The sequence below is a fragment of the Megascapheus bottae genome, chromosome 3, assembly GCF_031878675.1.
Source record: "Megascapheus bottae isolate mThoBot1 chromosome 3, mThoBot2.hap1, whole genome shotgun sequence".
In the NCBI taxonomy this organism is placed as follows: Eukaryota; Metazoa; Chordata; class Mammalia; order Rodentia; family Geomyidae; genus Megascapheus; species Megascapheus bottae.
Window position 1 is genome coordinate 59544459 of NC_143511.1, and position 19733 is coordinate 59564191.

Consider the following 19733-nt stretch of genomic DNA (forward strand, 5'->3'; position numbering starts at 1 on the left):
TTTTCTAGAGTCTTTAAAGTTTATTTCTTTTTGCATATAATGCCTAGATTGAGCTGCTTAGCATGAGGAAGTTTATAAAGCTATTTTAGATTTCCTGTTTTGTTATGATCCTTTCTGCGATTACTGGGAAATGGAATAAAAAAATTTATTTCCTCTTTCTATTCCTTTTTTTTTTTTGCCAGTCCTGGGCCTTGAACTCAGGGCCTGAGCACTGTCCTTGGACTTTCTCAAGGTTAAAGCTCTACCTCTTGAGCCTCAGCCCCATTTCTGGTTTTTTTCTATGTTTATGTGGTACCGAGGGATTGAACCCTGGTCTTTGTGCATGCTAGGCAAGCACTCTACCACTAAGCCAAACTCCTGGCCCTCCTCTTTCTATTCTGTTCTTTCTCACATAGAATCTTGTTTTTTGTTTTTGTGTGTCACTCCACAGTAGTATAAAGCATAGTAAAAATATGACAGAATAGAGTTTGGGCAAAGAGGTATATATTCCAATTGTCTTTTCCTAAAGAGTTATATAAATAGGGAAAGTCAATTATTAGTTAGAAATACGTATTTCCAAGAGAATCTGGTTGGTTGTTTTCTTCCCCCTGTGGTTGCCTCTTTATTTCTGTACACTAAGTATTTATTTGGGACTGTATAGTCAAGACATATAGGACTACGGATTATGTTGGGTTATTAACTTTCAAACAAACAAATGTTTGTTTTATTGATTTCTGTAGTATTTCATTGTGAGTGATGTTAAGAAGGAATTGGTAAGAGGGCAATTAAGTGAGGAGATGTACTTGGCAACCAAGGAGGAGCTGGCAGTTGGACAGTGGGAAGATAATTATATAGAATTCAAAGTGTGTCAAAGATGAATAAAAAGACTAACTCACATATATTCTCTTTATTAATTATAGGCCAGATTTGTAGAAACTCCCATCCCAAAGTAGAAAGGAAGCCTGCTGGCCAAAAAGAGGGGTGTCATCAGTTCAGCCATCTACTCCTGTGAATGTTGTCTTGCTTTTGTTTTCTTAAACATCAACAAGTCAGTATTTGGTCGTATTCTCCAGCTCATCTTTCTGGCTTTAGTCTTTTAGTGGCCTTTCCACTATGAAATAGGGTTGATAGTTTAGGCTTTGATTTTAGATAGCCAGGACAGAAAACATGTCAGCTTCACCATTTATGAGTTGTGTGCCCTTGCATTTATTACTTGACTTTATTGAATCTTAATTTCCATATCTTTCAATTTCATAATTTCATGTATCTATTCCTTGATCTCCTCACTTTCCTCGTGCTCCTCCTTCTTCTCTTCCTCTTCCTCCTCCTTACTCATCTCCTCCTCCTCCTCCTCCTCCTCCTCTTCCTCCTCCTCCTCCTCCACCTCTTCCTCTTCTTCCTCCTCATCCTCCTCCTCTTCCTCCCCTTCTTCCTCCCCTTCTTCCTCCTCCTCTTCCTCCTCCTTCTGTTCCTCCTCCTTCTGTTCCTCCTCCTTCTGTTCCTCCTCCTTCTGTTCCTCCTCCTCTTCCTCCTCCTTCTGTTCCTCCTCCAGTCCTGGGCCCTGAACTAGGCCTGGGCCCTGTCCCTGAACTTCTTTTGCTCAAGGCTAGCACTCTACCACTTGAGCCACCGCTCTACTTCCAGCTTTTTCTGTGATTAATTAGAGATGAGTCTCATAGGCTTTTCTGCCTGGGCAGGCTTTGAACTGCGATCTTCATATCTCAGCTTCCTGAGTAGCTAGTATTACAGACATGAACCACCAGTACCTTGTGAGCCAACTATTCTTATGGAGCATCTTTTTATTAAGAGAAGATGTAGAAACTTTATTCTTTTCTAAATCAGCTAAAGATGCCTCTTCCAATTCTTGGTTCAATTTTCACTTTACAGGGAAGGCTTCTTTGACTTAAGTAGGTACATTCCCTGTTAAATATTCTCATAGTAAGACCTACCCTCTTTTATAACATATCAGCTGTATTTTTACCAGTTATAAGCTTATATTAATTTGTATGATTCTTCTATGATTGATGGTTACTCTGATTTTTTTTTTTTTTGCCAGTCCTGGGCTTGAGCTCAGGGCTTGAGTACTGTCCTTGGACTTTCTCAAGGCTAGAGCTCTACCACTTGAGCCTCAGCACTACTCTGGCTTTTTTGTATGTATGTGGTACCGAGGAATCTAACCCGGGCCTTTGTGCATGCTAGGCAAGCACTCTACAACTAGGCCAAACTCCTGGCCCTACTCTGATTATTTTGTAGTTTAACTCCCAAGAGGATAAGGGATTTATTTTTCATATAGTTCTTCTCCAGTGCCTAACAGAGTTGTTGAAATTCGGATGAATGAAATCCTTAACTCTCTCCTTAAGATCTCTAAGTAATCGTCATTACCTCACTGTCTAGCCAAATGATAATTCTGTATCCACTAGACAGAGAAATCAGTTCCTTCTCCTATTCTTTCTACTCAGGCTGCAGAAACTTAAATTTCTTAAAAATACCACTCTGACCCTTGTCTTCATTACACTTCTAAATGAGTAGTTTGAATTTAGTCATTCCACTTCTTCATGTCCCGAATATTCATAAACTTCAAGTTTGATGCTGAACTTACAATAATGAAAGTACTCTACTTTTCCAATCCAATGACTTTTTCTTTTCTTTTTGCCAGTCCTGGGGCTTGAACTCAGGGCCTGAGCACTGTCCTTGGGCCACAGCATTACTTCTGGCTTTTTTTTTTTTCTGTGTATGTGATACCGAGGAATTGAATCCAGAGCTTTGTGTATTGTAGGCAAGCACTTTACTACTAGGCCACACTCCTGGCCTTCTTTTCTTTTATTTTTTTGAGTCCTCAGTCAATATCATTCAGCTCAAGCAGGGCATAGTGGCTCATGCCTGTACTCCTAGCAACTCAGAAGGCTGAGATCTGAGGATTGAGGTTCAAAACCAGCCAGGGCACTAAAGAACATGAGACTTTTATCTGCAATTAACTACCAGAAAACCAGAAGTGGTGCTGTGGCTCAAGGAGTAGGGCAGTAGTCTTGAGCTGAAGAGCTCAGGGATAGTGCCCAGAGTTCAAGTACCACCACTGGCAAAAACCAAAAAAACACCAAAACAACCCCCGTGTGTGTGTGTGTGTGTGTGTGTGTGTGTGTGTGTGTGTGTGTGTGTATAGCACTGTCCTTGGACTTTCTCAAGGTAGGAGCCCTTCCACTTGAGCCACATCACCAGTTCCAGCTTTTTCTATGCATATGGTACCTAGAAATCGAACCCGGGTCTTTGTGCATGCTAGGCAAGCACTCTACCACTACGCCAAACTCCCAGCCCCACACTTCTGTTTTTCTACAGTCGAACTCCGGTCTTTGTGAATGCTAGGCAAACACTCTTACCACTAGGCTAAACTCCCTGCCCCAAAGTATTTATTTCCTTTTTTTGTTGTTGTTGTTGGTCTTGGGACTTGAACTCTGGGCCTTGTACTGTCCTTGAACTCTTCAGCTCAAGGCTACCATGCTACCCCTGGACCTGGGTGTTGTCCCAACAATTACTACCTCTTTCTCTTTTCAGGGTAATAATGGGTATTTATCAGTGTGATCTATAACTGCTACTTCTTTCATGTTGAGAAAATTTGCTTTTTAGCTTTTCTGAGATATAGTTCTATATTCTTTGTTCCAACTATGTAAAGGAAGTAAAAGAACTATTAGCACTTCCCCAAAACTGTACTTTTTTTTTTTTGTCTAACCTGAGACTTGAACTCTGGGTCTGGGTGTTGTCACTGAGTTCTTCAGCTCAAGGCTACCATCTTACCCCTTGAGCCACAGCAACACTTCTGATTTTCTGGTGATTAATTGGAGATAAGTGTCTCGTGGGCTTTAGTGCCCAGGCTGGCTTTGAACCTTGATCCTCAGATCTCAGTCTTTTGAATAGCTAGGATTACAGGCCTGAGCTACCACACCAGGCCAACTGTAGTTTTTATTAATTTTTATTTTTTGCCAGTCCTGGCTTAGACTCAGGGCCTGAGCACTGTCCTTGGGTTTTTCTCAAGGCTAGAGCTCGACCACTTTAGTCACAGCACCACTTCTGGATTTTTTCTATGTATGTGGTACCCAGGAATTGAACCTGGGTCTTTATGCATGCTAGGCAAGCACTCTATCAGTAGGCCAAACTCCCGGCCATATTTATTAATTTTTAAAATAAATAATTAAAAATAATTGGGTTGTAAGTATGGCCTAGTGATAGAGTGCTTGCCTAGCATGCATGATGCCCCAAGTTCTATTTCTTGGTTCCATATGCACAGAAAATAGCCAGAAATGGGGCTGTGGCTCAAGTGGTAGAGTGCTAACCTTGAGAAAAAGCCCAGGTCCTGAGTTCAAGCTCCACTACTGGCAAAAAAAAAAAAAAAAAGAAAAAGAAAAAATATCTTTAAGTAATTGTACAAAGGAGATGGCTTTTTACAAAGTGATTTATTAATAGAATGCATGTTAATCAGAATCACCCTTTTCAACATTCTAGCAGTAAAAGTAGTGCTGGAGGTATAGTAATACCAAACTTCAAGCTACTATAGAATTAATGAAATTAGAAATAAAAAATTTCAGGGGTTGAGGATGTAGCTTATCAGAAGAACCCTTGCCTGGCAAGTGCAAGGCTCTGAGTTTGATCCTCCCCTCTAGAAAAAAAAAATTTTTTTCAGGCCAAGCTGGGTACGCGGCTCCCTCTTATAATCCTAGCTACTTAGGAGGCTGAGATCTGAGGATCAAGGTTCAAAGTTCAAAGCCAGCCCGGGTGCTAGTGAGACTCTTATCTCCAATTAATCATTAGAAAATGGGGAGGGGTGCTGTGGCACCAGGGATAGGGCATTATCCTTGAGCTGAAGAGCTTAGGGACAGTGCCCAGGCCCAGAGTTCAAGCCCCATGACTGACAAAAAAAAAAAACCCCAAAATTGAGGAAAGGAGTGTGGTCTAATGGTAGAGTGCTTGCCTAGCATGCATGAAGCCCTAGGTTCCTGTCCTGGGTACCACATACACAGAAAAGGCTGGAAGTGGTGCTGTGGAGCAAGTGGTAGAGCGCTAGCCTTGAGAAAGCCCAAGGACAGTGACCAGGTCCTGAGTTCTAGCCCAGGATTGGCAAAAAAAAAAAATTGGCTAGGCATGGTGGCTCATGCCTGTAATCCTAGCTACTACTTAGGAGGCTGAGATCTGAGGATCAAGGTTCAAAGCTAGCCCAGGCACAAAAGGACCTGAGCCTCTTACCTCCAATTAACCTCTAGAAAATGGGAAGTAGGGCTTGGTTTAAGGGTAGCGTGGTAGCCTTGAGCTGAAGAGCTCAGGGACAGTGCCCAGACCCAGGGGTAGGTCAGTAGTCTTGAGCTGAGAGCTAGGGACAGCACCCAGGTCCATGGTAGGGCAGTAGTAGCCTTGTGCTGAAGAGCTCAGGGACAGCACCCAGTTCGAGCCTCATGACCCACAATTAAAAAAAAATTGTGAGGGCCGGGAATTTGGCCTAGTGGTTAAAGTGCTTGCCCTGCATGCACGAAGACCCTGGTTCGATTCCTTGGTACCACATATATAGAAAAAGCCGGAAGTGGTGCTGAGGCTCAAGTGGTAGAGTTCTAGCCTTGAGAAAGTCCAAGGACAGTGCTCAGGCCCTGAGCTCAAGCCCAGGACTGGCAAAAAAAAAAAAAAAAAAAGATTAAAATAAAAAAAATTATGACTACAGAGAGTAATGAAAATAGCTTACTACTGGTATAAACATAGGCCTGAGGACCAATGAAACAGAATAAAACACACAGAAATAAACTCACAGATATATAGCCATCCAATATCTGATGAGGGAGCCAACAATATAGGCTAGAAGAAAGACAGCCTCTTGAACAAATGGTGCTGGGGAAACTGGATATCCACATGCAGATAACCAAAACTAGATCCTTATTTATCACTTTGGACCAGCATCAGTTCATAGACCTCGATGTAAAACCATGAGACAATTTTTATTTTATTTTGGAGATACTAGGATTTGAATTCAGGGTCTTGGACTTCCTAGGCTCGCATTCTTACCACTGGGCCTCCAGCCCTAAATCATGAACTTTTTTGACTTGTAGTTAATTTGAGATGTCTGAAACAGGACCACTTTGTCTGTTACATAATAAATAAATGATAAATTTAATTTGTTTGATGTGTGTGCATTTCAGCAATTTGGGATTTCTTTATAGGATATATAGTGAATTTTAGTGTAAAGCAGTAGTACAAGCTTATAGTCCTAGCTACCTGGGAGATTGAGACAGAACTCCTCAATTCCCAGGGGTTTGGGGCCTGACTATTAAAAAGATGAAAATAACTGGGAACTGGGGATATGGCTCAAGTGATAAAGTACCTACTTAGTATGGGCAAGACCCTGTATAGGCAAGACTCTGGGTTCACTCTCCAATACTGCATTTATTTATTATTTGGGTATAAGTTAAGCAATGTTAGCTATAATGGTTTTAGGCATTAAGTTAAAACATTAAATATTTTGTTCAGTGACTTGGATAATACCCTTTCTTTTTTTTTTTTTGCAGAGGTAGTTGAGGGGGGCATGCCTGGAGCTTTTTAGTTCTGGGACTTGAACTCAAGGCCTAGATGCAATCTATGAGCTTTTTCTCTCAAGGTTAGCCCTCTACTATTTGAGTCATAACTCCATTTCTAGCCATTTAATTAGAAATAAGGGTCTTAAGCCTGCTGGGCTATCTTTGAACCTCCATCCTCAGATTTTACCTCCTGAGTAACTAGGATTACGGTTATGAGCTATTGGCGCTCAGCTTTTCTTTATACTTCTATGTGGCCTTTAATAGTTACCTAATACAAAAAGTAGCTAGGGGACTGAGGTGTGGCTCAATGATAGAGCACTTATCTAGCAGGCAGGAAGCCCTGAGATCATACCCCAGTACTGCCAAAAAACCCCAAAACAAAACAGTAGTTAGGTAGATGACAATGTCATATGGTAACAAAACTTAAATTGTTTCTGATAAACAGTAACTATAGAAATCTGATTGTATATTATTGTAAACTATTCCAACTGGTTTCTTTTTATATACAAAACATTTTAAAAGATGTTTGAACACTTGTACATGCTCAATTATAAACTACATAGTATTTACTTTAGGATTAGTCATCAGCTTTGTTAGTTGAGTTTGACGTAATTACTTGTTTGTCTTATGGTTTGAGAAGGTAGTAAATTTTGTTGGTTCTTAGATAAATTATTTTTTAAAGGACAAGGTAGCATATTTTCTCTCCTTTATCCATTCTCTAACTGATTTTAAAAACCTGCAAGGTAAGTGGAAATTTAGCTGTAATGTTTAAAACTTTTCAGAAATACTTATGAATTAAGGAAATAATAGATTTTTTTGCAATAGATTTGCAAGTTTCATTTTATTATATATCCACACTGTCATATTTATTTGCATTTTTGAGACTAATGTTAACTTCTGAATGTATTCCAGGCTGATCTCAATCTATTCATCTTTGTGTTTCAGCCTCTTTGAGTGTTATCAGTAAGTACTGCTATACCAGCAACACTACCATATTTTTACAGAACTAATTTTATTTTTCTTTTTTCTTGACTCATATGGGCATAAATTACAGCATTAGCAACTTCAGTTGGTGTGGATTGAATGTTAGAATTACAGTGAGAACACTAATGACTATGAAGTGTTGACTTTCAAGTCTGAGTTTGAATTTTAGTCTATAAGTCTAAGGCTTGAGGCAATTGACTTAAATTGTATTTTAATTAGTAAAGTTAAAAAAACATTTTTTTTTGCCAGTCCTGGCCTTGAATTCGGGGTCTAGGCATTGTCTCTGAGCTTCATTTGCTCAAGGCTAGTACTCTTACCACTTGAATCACAGTGCCACTTTTGGCTTTTTCTGTGCCACAAAACTCCCCAGGGCTTCATGCATGCTATGTAAGCACTCTACCACTAAGCCACATTCCTTCCCTCCCCCTCAATTTTTCTTAATTATTAGTGATTTTTACAAATTGTTTATTAGTCCTGAAATCAATTAAGTGGATAACCAGTATTAGTAGGAAAGTAACAGAATGAAATGCCAACTTGAATTTAAAGTATTGTGTTGTAAATCATTTAAAATGAATCAAAGCTACAGATCCCAGTAAGTTTCAAACCACAACAGATAGTAAAGCAATTTCAGAAAAGCAATTGACATTCTTAATAGATTTATTATTATTTTTATTTTTTGCCAGTCTTGGGGCTTATACTCAGGGCCTGAGCACTATCTTTGGGCTTTCTCAAGGCTAGAGCTTTACCACTTGAGCCACAGCACCACTTCTGTTTTTTTTTTTTTTATGTCTGATATACCAAGGAACTGAATCCAGGGCTTCATACATGCTAGGTAGACACTCTACCACTAGGCCACACTCATGGCTCTTTAATGGATTTATTATATGTGGTTTTAACACAAATATATTTCAGACAAGATATTAATTCCATATGTGTATTACATAGCATAGCTGGTATAGCTGGCATAGCTGGAGAAAAGGTCTTGGTCTCACATTATCTTCAGTTGTGCTTAAATCATTACGTGATATGTTGAATGTTTCCTTGCTACGTTTTTTTTCCTAGTCCTACAGCTTGACTATAATTCTTCAGTGCTGTCTCTGAGCTTTTTTATTCTTTATTTTATTTTTATTTTTTGTGGGTCATGGGGCTTGAACTTGGCCTGGGCATTGTCTCTGAGCTCTTCAGCTTAAGGCTACCGCCCTACCCTTGAGCCAAGCCCTACTTTCCCTTTTCTAGAGGTTAATTGGAGATAAGAGTCTCAGGTGTTTTTGTGCCTGGGCTGGCTTTGAACCTTGATCCTCAGATCTCCGCCTCCTGAGTAGCTAGGATTACAGGCATGAGCCATCATGCTACTTACTGCAGCCAGCTTTGTTTTATTTTTTTGCTCAAAGCTAGTGCTTTACTATCTAAGCTATAGCTCCACTTCTTGCCTTTTTGTGACATATGCCTCTTTCAAAAAATAATGTGTCTAGAAAGTAAAGTAAAATTAGTGATATTTCTTCCACGCCAAAAAGGAATAGGTAATATGCTTAATTTAAGTAATGAAATGACAATTTTGATTTATTGAGAGGCAGCATGTCATTGTAGTGTAATTTGACCAGCATTATGAGAAAAAGGAATCAAGCATCCATAGTATATCACTGAACTCTGTGCATTATGGGCATTTACAGTTTTTCCTCAGGTACAGGAATATTTGGTTTCCCACCTTGGAACCATATACTGACACATACCAAGGATTTATTGTGCATTGTACATTGTCTTTGGATACATATGTGTCATAAAAATAACGTGGACTGGAGTTATGCACATCAACTTAAGAAAAATGGTTGAGGAAAGAAATGGGCTTAGTAGGGTTTCAATTTTATCATAATATAGTCTTAATGTCTATATATAAATTATATATAATTATTCCACATGTATAATTATATATGGTGTTTACATATCAATGTAATCTTAAATTGTGGAAACAATCTGAAGCAAATATTACAAAATGTTGAGACCTGGTCTAACTGTTGAGTTATAGTATTTTTCTCCTCATCACTATGTGTTAAATATTTAAATAATAAATTTCTTTAAAAAACTTAGTGTAGCTGGGTGTGGTGGCTCATGCCTGTAATCCTAGCTTCTCAGGAGGCTGACATCTGAGGATCGTGGTTCAAAGCCAGCTCAGGAACTAAAGACTATGAGACTCTCATCTCCAATTAACCACTAGAAAATTGGGAGTGGCGCTGTGACTCAAGGATTAGGGTGGTAGCCTTGAGCTGAAGAACTCAGGGACAGTGCCCAGGCCCAGAGTTCAAGCCCCATGGCCCACCAAAAAAAAAAAAAAAAAAAGACATTTTTACTCAATTTTTTGGCATGGAAGCAAGGCTTCCTAGTTTCCACTTAGGAAATGTATTTCTTTCCTTTTTTTATTTTTATTTTTGTCTATCATGGGGCTTAAACTCTGGGCCTGAGCATTGTCCCTGAGCTCTTTGCTCAAGGCTAGTGTTCTGCTACTTGAGCCACAGTGCCGCTTCCAGTTTTCTGGTGGTTAAGTGGAGATAAGAGTCTGACAAATGTTCATGCTGGGGCTGGCTTTTAACTGTGATCCTCAGATCTCAGATCTCAGCATCCTGAGCAGCTAGGCTTACATATGTGAGCCACTGGCCCTGGCTTAGGGAAATGCATTCTTAACAGTCCTGTGGAGATTCCGCTTCTGGCTATAGTTCATTATTAGAGTACCCAAAGCTCTAAAAATCCTGAAGACTTGATCAATGTCAGGATCTCCATGGAACAGTGGCTTCTTAGTTGCTAGCTTTGAAAATATAGTGCCTATATTCCAGATATCCACCAGAGTGGAGTAGAGAGCTGACCCCAATAATACTTCTGGAGATCTATCTATACCAATGTCAATACCTCATGTGTATGTAACTTAATAGGGATTCCAAAGGATCTGGTGAGTCCAGAGTCAGCCAGTTTGATTGTCCCTTTATCATCAGTCATAGATTTTGAGGATTTAGCTCTGTGAAGAACTCTTCTAGAGTGACAAAGCACAATCCCCTAAAGGATTTGGTACAGATACCTCTTAACAGGTGAAGAATCTATGAATTGACTAGGTGGGATAGATTCTTAAGTATTTCGGTCCACAGAAAGGAATTCAAAGATGAGATATAACCTGGAATCATATATAAGCACATCTTGAAGACTGACTGTATTTGGATGATGAAGTTCTTTGAACAGAGAAATTTCCTGAATGCAGTACTAGGAAACCCTTTCCTCTTCACTTTCCAGACTGGTTTTCTATCGTGGCTACTATTTGGCTGGTGTCTTCCCTTACATACAACTCCATAAGTGCCTTCTCTGGCTTAGTGTGCACTAAACTCTGGATTTAATTCCTTGGTACCACATACATAGAAAACGGTGAAAGTGGTGCTGTGGCTCAAGTAGTATAGTGTTAGCTTTGAGAATGTTCAAGGACAGTGCCCAGGCCCTGAGTTCAAGCCCCAAGACTGGAAAAAAAAAAGCTAAGTGACTCAGTGACAATTTTTGCTATTTTGATTTGATCTTCTATAGTTACTCAATAGGCATAACAGATCCTGGTGTTTGTCCTGCAATGGCCTTAGCAGCAGCTCTCAGTTCTGTGTGGCTCCCTGCTTAGCTTCATAGTAATTCTCAAGTTATTATCAAGCAATTCTTTTATTACATCTTTTACCATTAGTAGGCATCATAAGTTCTTTATAACCATAGGGATTTGCTACTGCCACCAGAAATTTATTGTCACACAGTTCTGGAGGCTCAGAGGTCTCTAGAATTGATTCCTTAGGGGTGTCAGAATGTATTTCATGCCTCTTGCATGGATTTCTTTTCCTTTCCTTTCCTTCCTTCCTTCCTTCCTTCCTTTTTCTTTTTTTTTTGTATAAGTATGGCCCTGATATTCACCTTCATCTCTGCATGGTCATCTCCTTTGAAATTTCACCTTTCTATATGTCTCCATTCAAGCTTCAGCTTCTTCCCCACTTAAAAAAAAATTGTTAGGGGCTGGGAGTTGGGTCCAGTGGTACAGTGCTTGCCTTAGCATGCATGAAGACCTGAATTTGAATCTTCAGTACCACATACATAGAAAAAGCCAGAAGTGGTTCTGTGGCTCAAGTGGTAGAGCTCTAGCCTTGAGAAAGCCCAAGGACAATGCTCAGGCTCTGAGTTCAAGCTCCAGGACTGGCAAAAAATTATTATGGAGGACTTATAGAGAGAGGAGGTGATACTGTTAAAAAGGAAATGTACTCATTATGTACATTTATGTAGCCAAAACCTCTTGATACATCATCTTTATAATAAAATTTTAAAACATTTATTAAAAATTGTTACTATAAAAGATAATGTGCACAGGGGTTAGCATTACATACATAAGGTAGTAAGTACATTTCTTCTAGAACATTGTTATACCCTTCCTCATTTTTCTTCTACTTCTCCCTCCACCCAATCCCCCCAAGTTGAAAACTTCATTTCCAACATATTGTCTTGTGAGTATTGCTGTTTAATTGGGTCACCCTTTGTCTCACTCTTTTGTTGTTTCCCTAATTCAAATAAGTTTGTGTACAATACACAGAGTACGAAAATCAAATACAGTGACACTGGGATAAACCATAGGGGGGAAAATCAAAGAAAAAAGAAATGACTTTACATAGTACATTAAAAATAAAAACCACACCTGTAATCCTAGCTACTTGATCTGGGGATCAAGGTTCAAAGCCAGCCTGTGCACAAAAGGACCTGAGACTCTTATCTCCACTTAATCTCAAGAAAACAGGAAATGGGGTTTGGCTTAAGGGTAGGGAAGTAGCCTTGAGCTGAAGAGCTCAGGGACAGCACCCAGGCCCAGGGGTAGGGCAGTAGCCTTGAGCTGAATAGCTTAGGGACAGCGCCCAGGCAGAGTTCAAGCCCTATGACTCCCCCCCACCAAAAAAAAAAAAAAGAACCCCTTCTCTTTCCATATGGAGTTAATTTTGTTTAACATCATCTTATGTGGTCATATGAACATAGTTGTTGAGCTATTGTGATCCTCTGCTAGGACAGTCCTACACATATACTAATTATTACAAATGAGGGAGACCATAGAGCCTATATATCTTTGGTTCTGGCTTACTTCACTTAATATGATTTTTTTTTTTTGTCCATTGTGGGGCTTAAACTTTGGACCTGGGTGCTGCCTCTGAGCTCTTCAGCTCAAGGCTAGTACCTTACCACATAGCCACATGCCACTTAATATGATTTTTTTCCAAGTCTTTCCATTTCCTTACGAGTATGGCAGTGTCATTCTTTCTGATGGCAGTAGCAGATTTAAACCAACTAAATAGACCATTTCAAGTAATGAAGTAGAAATGGCAGTAAGAGACTTCACATTCCAAGAAAAGGCCAGGATCAGATGAATTCACAGCTTAATTATGTAAGGCCTTCCAAGCAGAAGTTACACCAACACTCCTCAGACTCTTCAATGAAATTGAAAGCAGAAGTTCTCTCTACCAAACTCATTCTATGAAGGCAGCAGAACTCTCATCCCAAAACCAGACAGGGACTCATTAAAGAAAGAGAACTATAGACCCATTTTGTTGATGAATATCAGTGCAAAACTTCTCAACAAAATTCTGGCCAATGGACTTCAGCAACCCATCCAAAAAAATTATGGAGGCCAGGAGTTTGGCCTAGTGGTAGAGTGCTTTCCTAGCATGTACAAAGACCTGGGTTTGATTCCTCAATACCACATACATAGGAAAAAAAAAAGCTGGAAATGATGCTGAGCTCAAGTGGTAGAGTTCTAGTCTTGAGAAAGTCCAGGACAAGAGGCTAGGAGTTTGGTCTAGTAGTAGAATGCTTGCCTAGCATGCATGAAGATCCGGGTTTGATTCCTCGGTACCATATACATAGACAAAAGCTGGAAGTGGTACTGTGGCTCAAATGGTAGAGCTCTAGCCTTGAGAAAGCCCAGTGCTCAGGCCCTGAGTTCATGCACCAGGACTGGAAAAAAAAAACAAAAACAATTATATGCCATGATCATACAGGATTCATTCCAGGGATGCAAACCTGATTCAATATACACAAATCATTTAATGTAGTTCATAACATCAATAGGAGCAAGGATAAGAACCACATTATCATCTCAATATGCAGAAAAAGCATTTGATAAGATCCAACACCTATTTATGATGAAAAAGTGCATTTCGGGCCGGGAGTTTGGCCTAGTGGTTAAAGTGCTTGCCTAGCATGCATGAAGACCCGGGTTCGATTCCTCGGTACCACATGCATAGATAAAAGCCAGAAGTGGTGCTAAGGCTCAAGTGGTAGAGCTCTAGCCTTGAGAAAGTCCAAGGACAGTGCTCAGGCCCTGAGCTCAAGCCCAGGACTAGCAAAAAAAAAAAAAAAAAAGAAAAAGTGCATTTCGTTTTGGACAATGCCATTCCTTCCCTTGTTCTCCCAGTTTTCTCCCCAAATTTCAGCTTTTTAAGTGAAATACTAGTGATTAGGATCCATCCTAGTATGTGTGTATTTGCATGTGTGTGTGTGTGTGTGTGTGTACGTGCACGTGCGTGTATACATATGTGTGAATGTATGCGCACACCAGTACTGGAACTTGAACTCAGATTGTTGCTCTTGATCAGCTTTTTTGTTTAAGGCTGCCATCTTCACTTCCTGCTTTTTACTGGTTAATTGGAGATAAGAATCTTGTGGATTTTTCTTCCCAGACTGGCTTTGAACTTCAGTGTTCAGATCACACTCTCAGTAGCTAGGATTACAGTTGTGAGCCACTAGTGCCCAAATATATTTAAATTACATTTACAATGACTATGTTTCCTAATAAAGGTGTGTTCTAAGGTACTGGGGTGAAGAATTTGGCATATGGATTTTAGGAGAACATAGATTAATCCATAACAATATTTGATAAATGAAAACAGGTAATTATTTTGCAGAATGCGCAATTTATACAGCTATTATTATGTTATAATGTAGTATTAGAAAAATGAAAAAAAGGTCCTATATCGGGCCGGGAGTTTGGCCTAGTGGTTAAAGTGCTTGCCTAGCATGCATGAAGACCCGGGTTTGATTCCTTGGTACCCCATATATAGAAAAAAAAGCCAGAAGTGGTGCTGAGGCTCAAGTGGTAGAGTTCTAGCCTTGAGAAAGTCCAAGGACAGTGCAGTGTTCAGGCCCTGAGCTCAAGCCCAGGACTGGCAAAAAAAAAAAAAAAGTCCTATATCTGGCTAGATCAAATAGAATCTTATGATATAATAAAGTAGTTTAGATTTAGCACTGTGGCTATGGCCCAAATGATAGAGTTCCTGCTAGCAAGAATGAGGATATTAGCTAGGTGCTCATGCCTGTAATCCTAGCTACTCAGGAGGCTGAGATCTGAGGATCAAGGTTCAAAACCAGCCCAGGCACAAAAGGAATCAAACCTGGGTCTTTGTGCATGCTCAGTAAGCACTCTACCACTAGGCCAAACTCCCAGCCCCCCATCATAGATTTTTATGTCTATGTACTTATGTTTATATCTCCAAGACTGTGTCAATAACCTTGGGTACCCCAATATTGAGTCATTGCTCTTGTATTATTTGGATCTAAAATCCACATATCAAGAAGACCATGCATCTTTTGTTCCTTTGGTCTTGACTTATTTCACTCACCATGATTTGCTCTAGTTTCATCCACTTCCAAGCGAATGCCATTATTTTATCTTGTCCATTAGCTATGTAGAATTCCATTATATGTGCCACATTTTTTTTAATCCATTTATCTGTAGTGGGGCATCTGGGTTGTTTTCATTGCTTGTTGCTAAACATTTTAAGCTTCCTCTATTCAAAATTGTGGACTCAAAATATATAAATATATATTTTTTTCAGTTGCAGAGCTTGAACTCTGGATCTGGGAGTTTGATCTAGTAGTAGAGTGCTTGACTAGCATGTAGGAAGACCCGGATTTGATTCCTTGGTACCACATACATAGAAAAGCTGGAAGTGGGGCTGCGGCTCAAGTGGTTGAACTCTAGCCTTGAGGAAAGCTCAAGGACAGTGCTAAGGCCCTGAGTTCAAGCCCCAAGACTGGAAAAAAAAAGAGATATTCATACTGTGAAAACTAGGAAATTACAATCCACTCTAACGATACCTCTTAAAATCAGATGGCCTGAGTTTAAATCCCAGCTCTACCAGTTATGGGCTCTTTAACCTTGAGCAGTCTCCCTCTCCCTCTCCCCTTCTTCCCCCTCTCTCTCTGTCAATTGTAGGGCTTAACCTCTGGGCCTGGGTGCTGTCCCTGAATTGTTCAGCCCAAAGCTAATCTCTGCCACTTCAGCTACAGTGCAACTTCTGGTTTTCTGGCAATTAAATGGAGTCTCAGGGACTTTTGTGCCCGCAGGCTCTGTACCTTGATCCTCAGATCTCAGCCTCCAGAGTAGCTAGGATTACAGGCCTGAGCCACTGGTGCCACTAGTTTAAATCTAAGACTTAGTCTCCTTATCTGTAACTTGGAAATACTACTACTACTTATCTCAAAATTTCTATAGAGATTAAGTGGAAATTTAAGGAATTAAGTGGTAGTAGTTTATTTTTAAAGTATTAGTTGTAGTTATTCTCACTGTTCTCACAGTCATTCTTGTAATCCTGCCAACAAAGGAATGTCTGTATCTTCTTGTAGGATTTACTTGATAACTTTGTATTTCTGTAATTTGTTTAATTACAGATTAAGACCTATTTTCAAATTAGTCTCATAAAATATATTTGAGTCAGTCTGAGTAAAGACTAGTACTTGGCTTTCTCTAAATGATTGGGCCTTTGTACAGAATATATACAAAATGTAAATAAATGAAAGCTAGCTTCAATGTTGTCTCCCAATATCTAATGGAGAAGAGATGATTCCTTGCCAAATATGAAAGTTGAGTCAATATGACTTGTATGTGTGAGTATATACACACGCATACACATACAGTTATATATACTCTTATTAAAAAAAAAAAGAATTTTGAGCCAGGAGAGTAGCTTAGTGGTGGAGTGCCTGCCTACCATGCACAAAGCCCTGGGTTTGATTCCTCAGTACCACATGCCCAGAAAAGGCCAGAAGTAGCTGTTGGTTCTTTTGTTTTATGGAACCCACTAGATATGGCTATGGCACTTAACTATGTCTAGGCATTTCAGAACATATTCACACAGATGATCCACTGGTTATTTAAAATTAGGGAAGCAGTGGGCTGGGAGTTTGGCCTAATGGCAAAGTGCATGCCTAGCATGCACCAAGACCTAGGTTTGATTCTCAATACCACATACACAGAAAAAGCTGGAACTGCTGCTGTGGCTTAAGGGGTAGTGCACTAGCTTTGAGAAAGCCCAAGGACAGTACTCAGGCCCTGAATTCAAGGACCAGGACTGGTAAAAAAAAAAAAGTTAGGGAAGCAGGTAAGCACAATGGCTCATTTGTGTAACCACAGCTGTTTGAGAGATTAAGGGAGAAAAATAATGGTTCAAGGTCACCCTAGACAAAATTGCCTAGAGATACTGTCTCAAAGACAAGCAAGTCAGATATGGTGGTAGAGGAGACAGTATTAAATGTTATTGTAAAGGTGATTTACAGAAGGGTTACTGATTCATAAGTCAGGTAATGAGTACATTTCTTTTTGGACAATGTTACCTCTTCATTCTCTCTCATTTTTATTTCATTCTATCTCCACCCACAAGTTACATAGTTCATTTTCAACATAATTTCTACTAAGTACCACTGCTACATTTGTTCAGAAAAATGAACAAGCAAGACAAAAAGAACATGCTCTTATTTCAGTTTCCTGAAGTTTATTTCAATATTATTTTATATGGTACAGAGGAATTGTATCTTTGTGTTCTTCCCCTAAGAGTATCTTCCTTAGTCTTACTTTGTGTGAATGCCTAGTGTCCTGTATAAATGTATCGTGTATTTTGGATCTACCTTCTTCATATGAGAGCAAAACAGGTGCATTTGTCTTTCTGGGCTTGGCTTACCTCACTTAACATGATTTGTTCTAGGTCTAACCATTTACCTGCAAATGACATATTATTCTATCTAATGGTTGTGTAAAATTCCATTGTGTAAGGCATCATAGGCATCACATTCTTTTGGTATGTTTTTCTTTCCTCTTTTTTTTTTTTTAAGGTGTGAGACTAGGACTAGAACTCGGTACCTGATGGCTTTGGCTTATTGGTTAGCACTCTCCCAGCTGATCCATGTCTCCAAAACTGTTTTTTTTTTATTTGTTTGTTTGCTGGTCCTGGGACTTGAACTCAAGATGTGGGCGCTGTCCCTGAGCTCCTCATTTTTTTGAATCCACTCATCTATTGTAGGGAATCTAGGGTGAGAAACAGCATTTTTTACTTGTGGTTCCCCCGCCTCCCCCAGTCCTTGGGCTTGAACGCAGGGCCTGAGCACTGTCTATGGGCTTCTTTTGCTCCTGGCTAGCACGCTACCACTTGAGCCATAGTATCACTTCTGGCTTTTTCTGTTTATGTGATATTGCAGAATAAAACCCAGGGCTTCATGTATGCACTCTACCACTAAGCCACATTCCCAGCCTGAGAAACTTATAAAGGTGATGAGCAGAGGGGCTATAGATACATAAGTCAGGTAAAGAGTAAATTTCTTTTCGGACAGTGTAATTCCAGAAACAGGTGTTTTTTTTTTTTTTTTTTTTTTTTTTTTTTTTTTTTTTTTGCCAGTCCTGGGCTTGAGCTCAGGGCCTGAGCACTGTCCTTGGACTTTCTCAAGGCTAGAGCTCTACCACTTGAGCCTCAGCACCACTTCCGGCTTTTTCTATGTATGTGGTACCGAGGAATCGAACCCGGGTCTTCATGCATGCTAGGCAAGCATGCTAGGCAAGCACTTTAACCACTAGGCCAAACTCCCGGCCCCTGTTTTTTTTTTTTTTTTTGCCAGTCCTGGGCTTGTGCTCAGGGCTTGAGCACTGTCCTTGGACTTTCTCAAGGCTAGCACCCTACCACTTGAGCCTCGGCACCACTTCTGGCTTTTTGCTATGTATGTGGGGTACGGGGGAATCGAGCCCGGGTCTTCGTGCATGCTAGGCAAGCACTCTACCACTAGTTCAAACTCCCGGCCCCCCAGAAACAGGTTTTTTTTGTTGTTGTTTTGGTTGGTGGTGGGGCTTGAACTCTGGGCTGGGGGTGCTGTCCCTGAACTCTTCAGCTCAAGGCTATTGCTGTACCACTTGAGCCCACAGCATTACTTTCAGTTTTCTGGTGGTTGATTGGTAAGCAGAGTGCCTGGGCTGGCATAGAACTGCCATCCTCAGATCTCAGCCTCATGAGTAATTAGGATTACAGGTGTGAGCCACAGGCTCCCGGCTCAGAAATGGGTATTTTTTAACTGATAGCATTTGTTTGGAAAAATTTGTGAGTTGAATGGGAAAGATACTCTTTTTTGTATTAAAGAATTTTGAATCTGGCCAGGAGCATGGCCTAGTGGTAGAATGCTCGCCTTGTGTGCATGAAGTCCTGGGTTCAATTCCTCAGTACCGTAGCCTCAGAAAAAGCTGGAAGTAGCACTGTGGCAAAAGTGGCAGAGCACTAGACTCCAGCAAAAAAAGTGTCCAAGGACAATGCCAAGGACCCATGTTCAAGCTCAAAAAAAAAAAAAAAAGAATTTTGAACCTATGGAAATGAAGCATATTGTCAATGTCCTTATTAAGGACAATAATTGTTATTAGTAATAGTAGCGTAGTAGTAATATTGCTGAGGATGAAACCCTGAACATTATTCCATTTTAAGCGCGTATTCTACCAGTGAACTGCACCCTTAGTCCTATTAATATATTTTCTTTTTCAAATAGTCTGCCCTTTTGCCACTTTTGGTAAACACTATAAATAATCACAATAACATTTTTTTTTTTTGTCTGTTGTGGGACTCAAACTCTGGGTGTTTTCCCAGAGCTCATTAGCTCAACGCTACTGCTCTACTCCTTAAGCCACAGTACCACTTCTGGTTTTCTGGTGGTTAGAGATAAGAGTCTCAGGACTTTTGTGCCTGGGCTGGTTTTGAACTATGATCCTCAGGATCTCAGCCTCCTGAGTAGCTAGGATTATAGGCGTAAGCCTCCATGCTCCACTAATAACTAGCATTCGTTGATTGTCCACAGTATGCCAGAATCTGTTCTACGTGCTGTATGTTTATTCACTTGGTCCCTCATATATTTATCACTTCTATTTTAAAGGAAATGAGACAG

General features: G+C 40.0%; 1 protein-coding gene and 1 pseudogene across 3 annotated transcripts in view; one reads left to right on the forward strand and one right to left on the reverse strand.

The window, feature by feature from the left end:
- Positions 1-19733, forward strand: part of Unc13b (unc-13 homolog B) — a 171740-nt gene that overhangs the window by 6900 nt on the left and 145107 nt on the right. The gene's annotated exons all lie outside the window — the stretch shown is intronic.
- LOC150065589 (cyclin-dependent kinase 1-like) lies at positions 9854-11435 on the reverse strand (annotated as a pseudogene).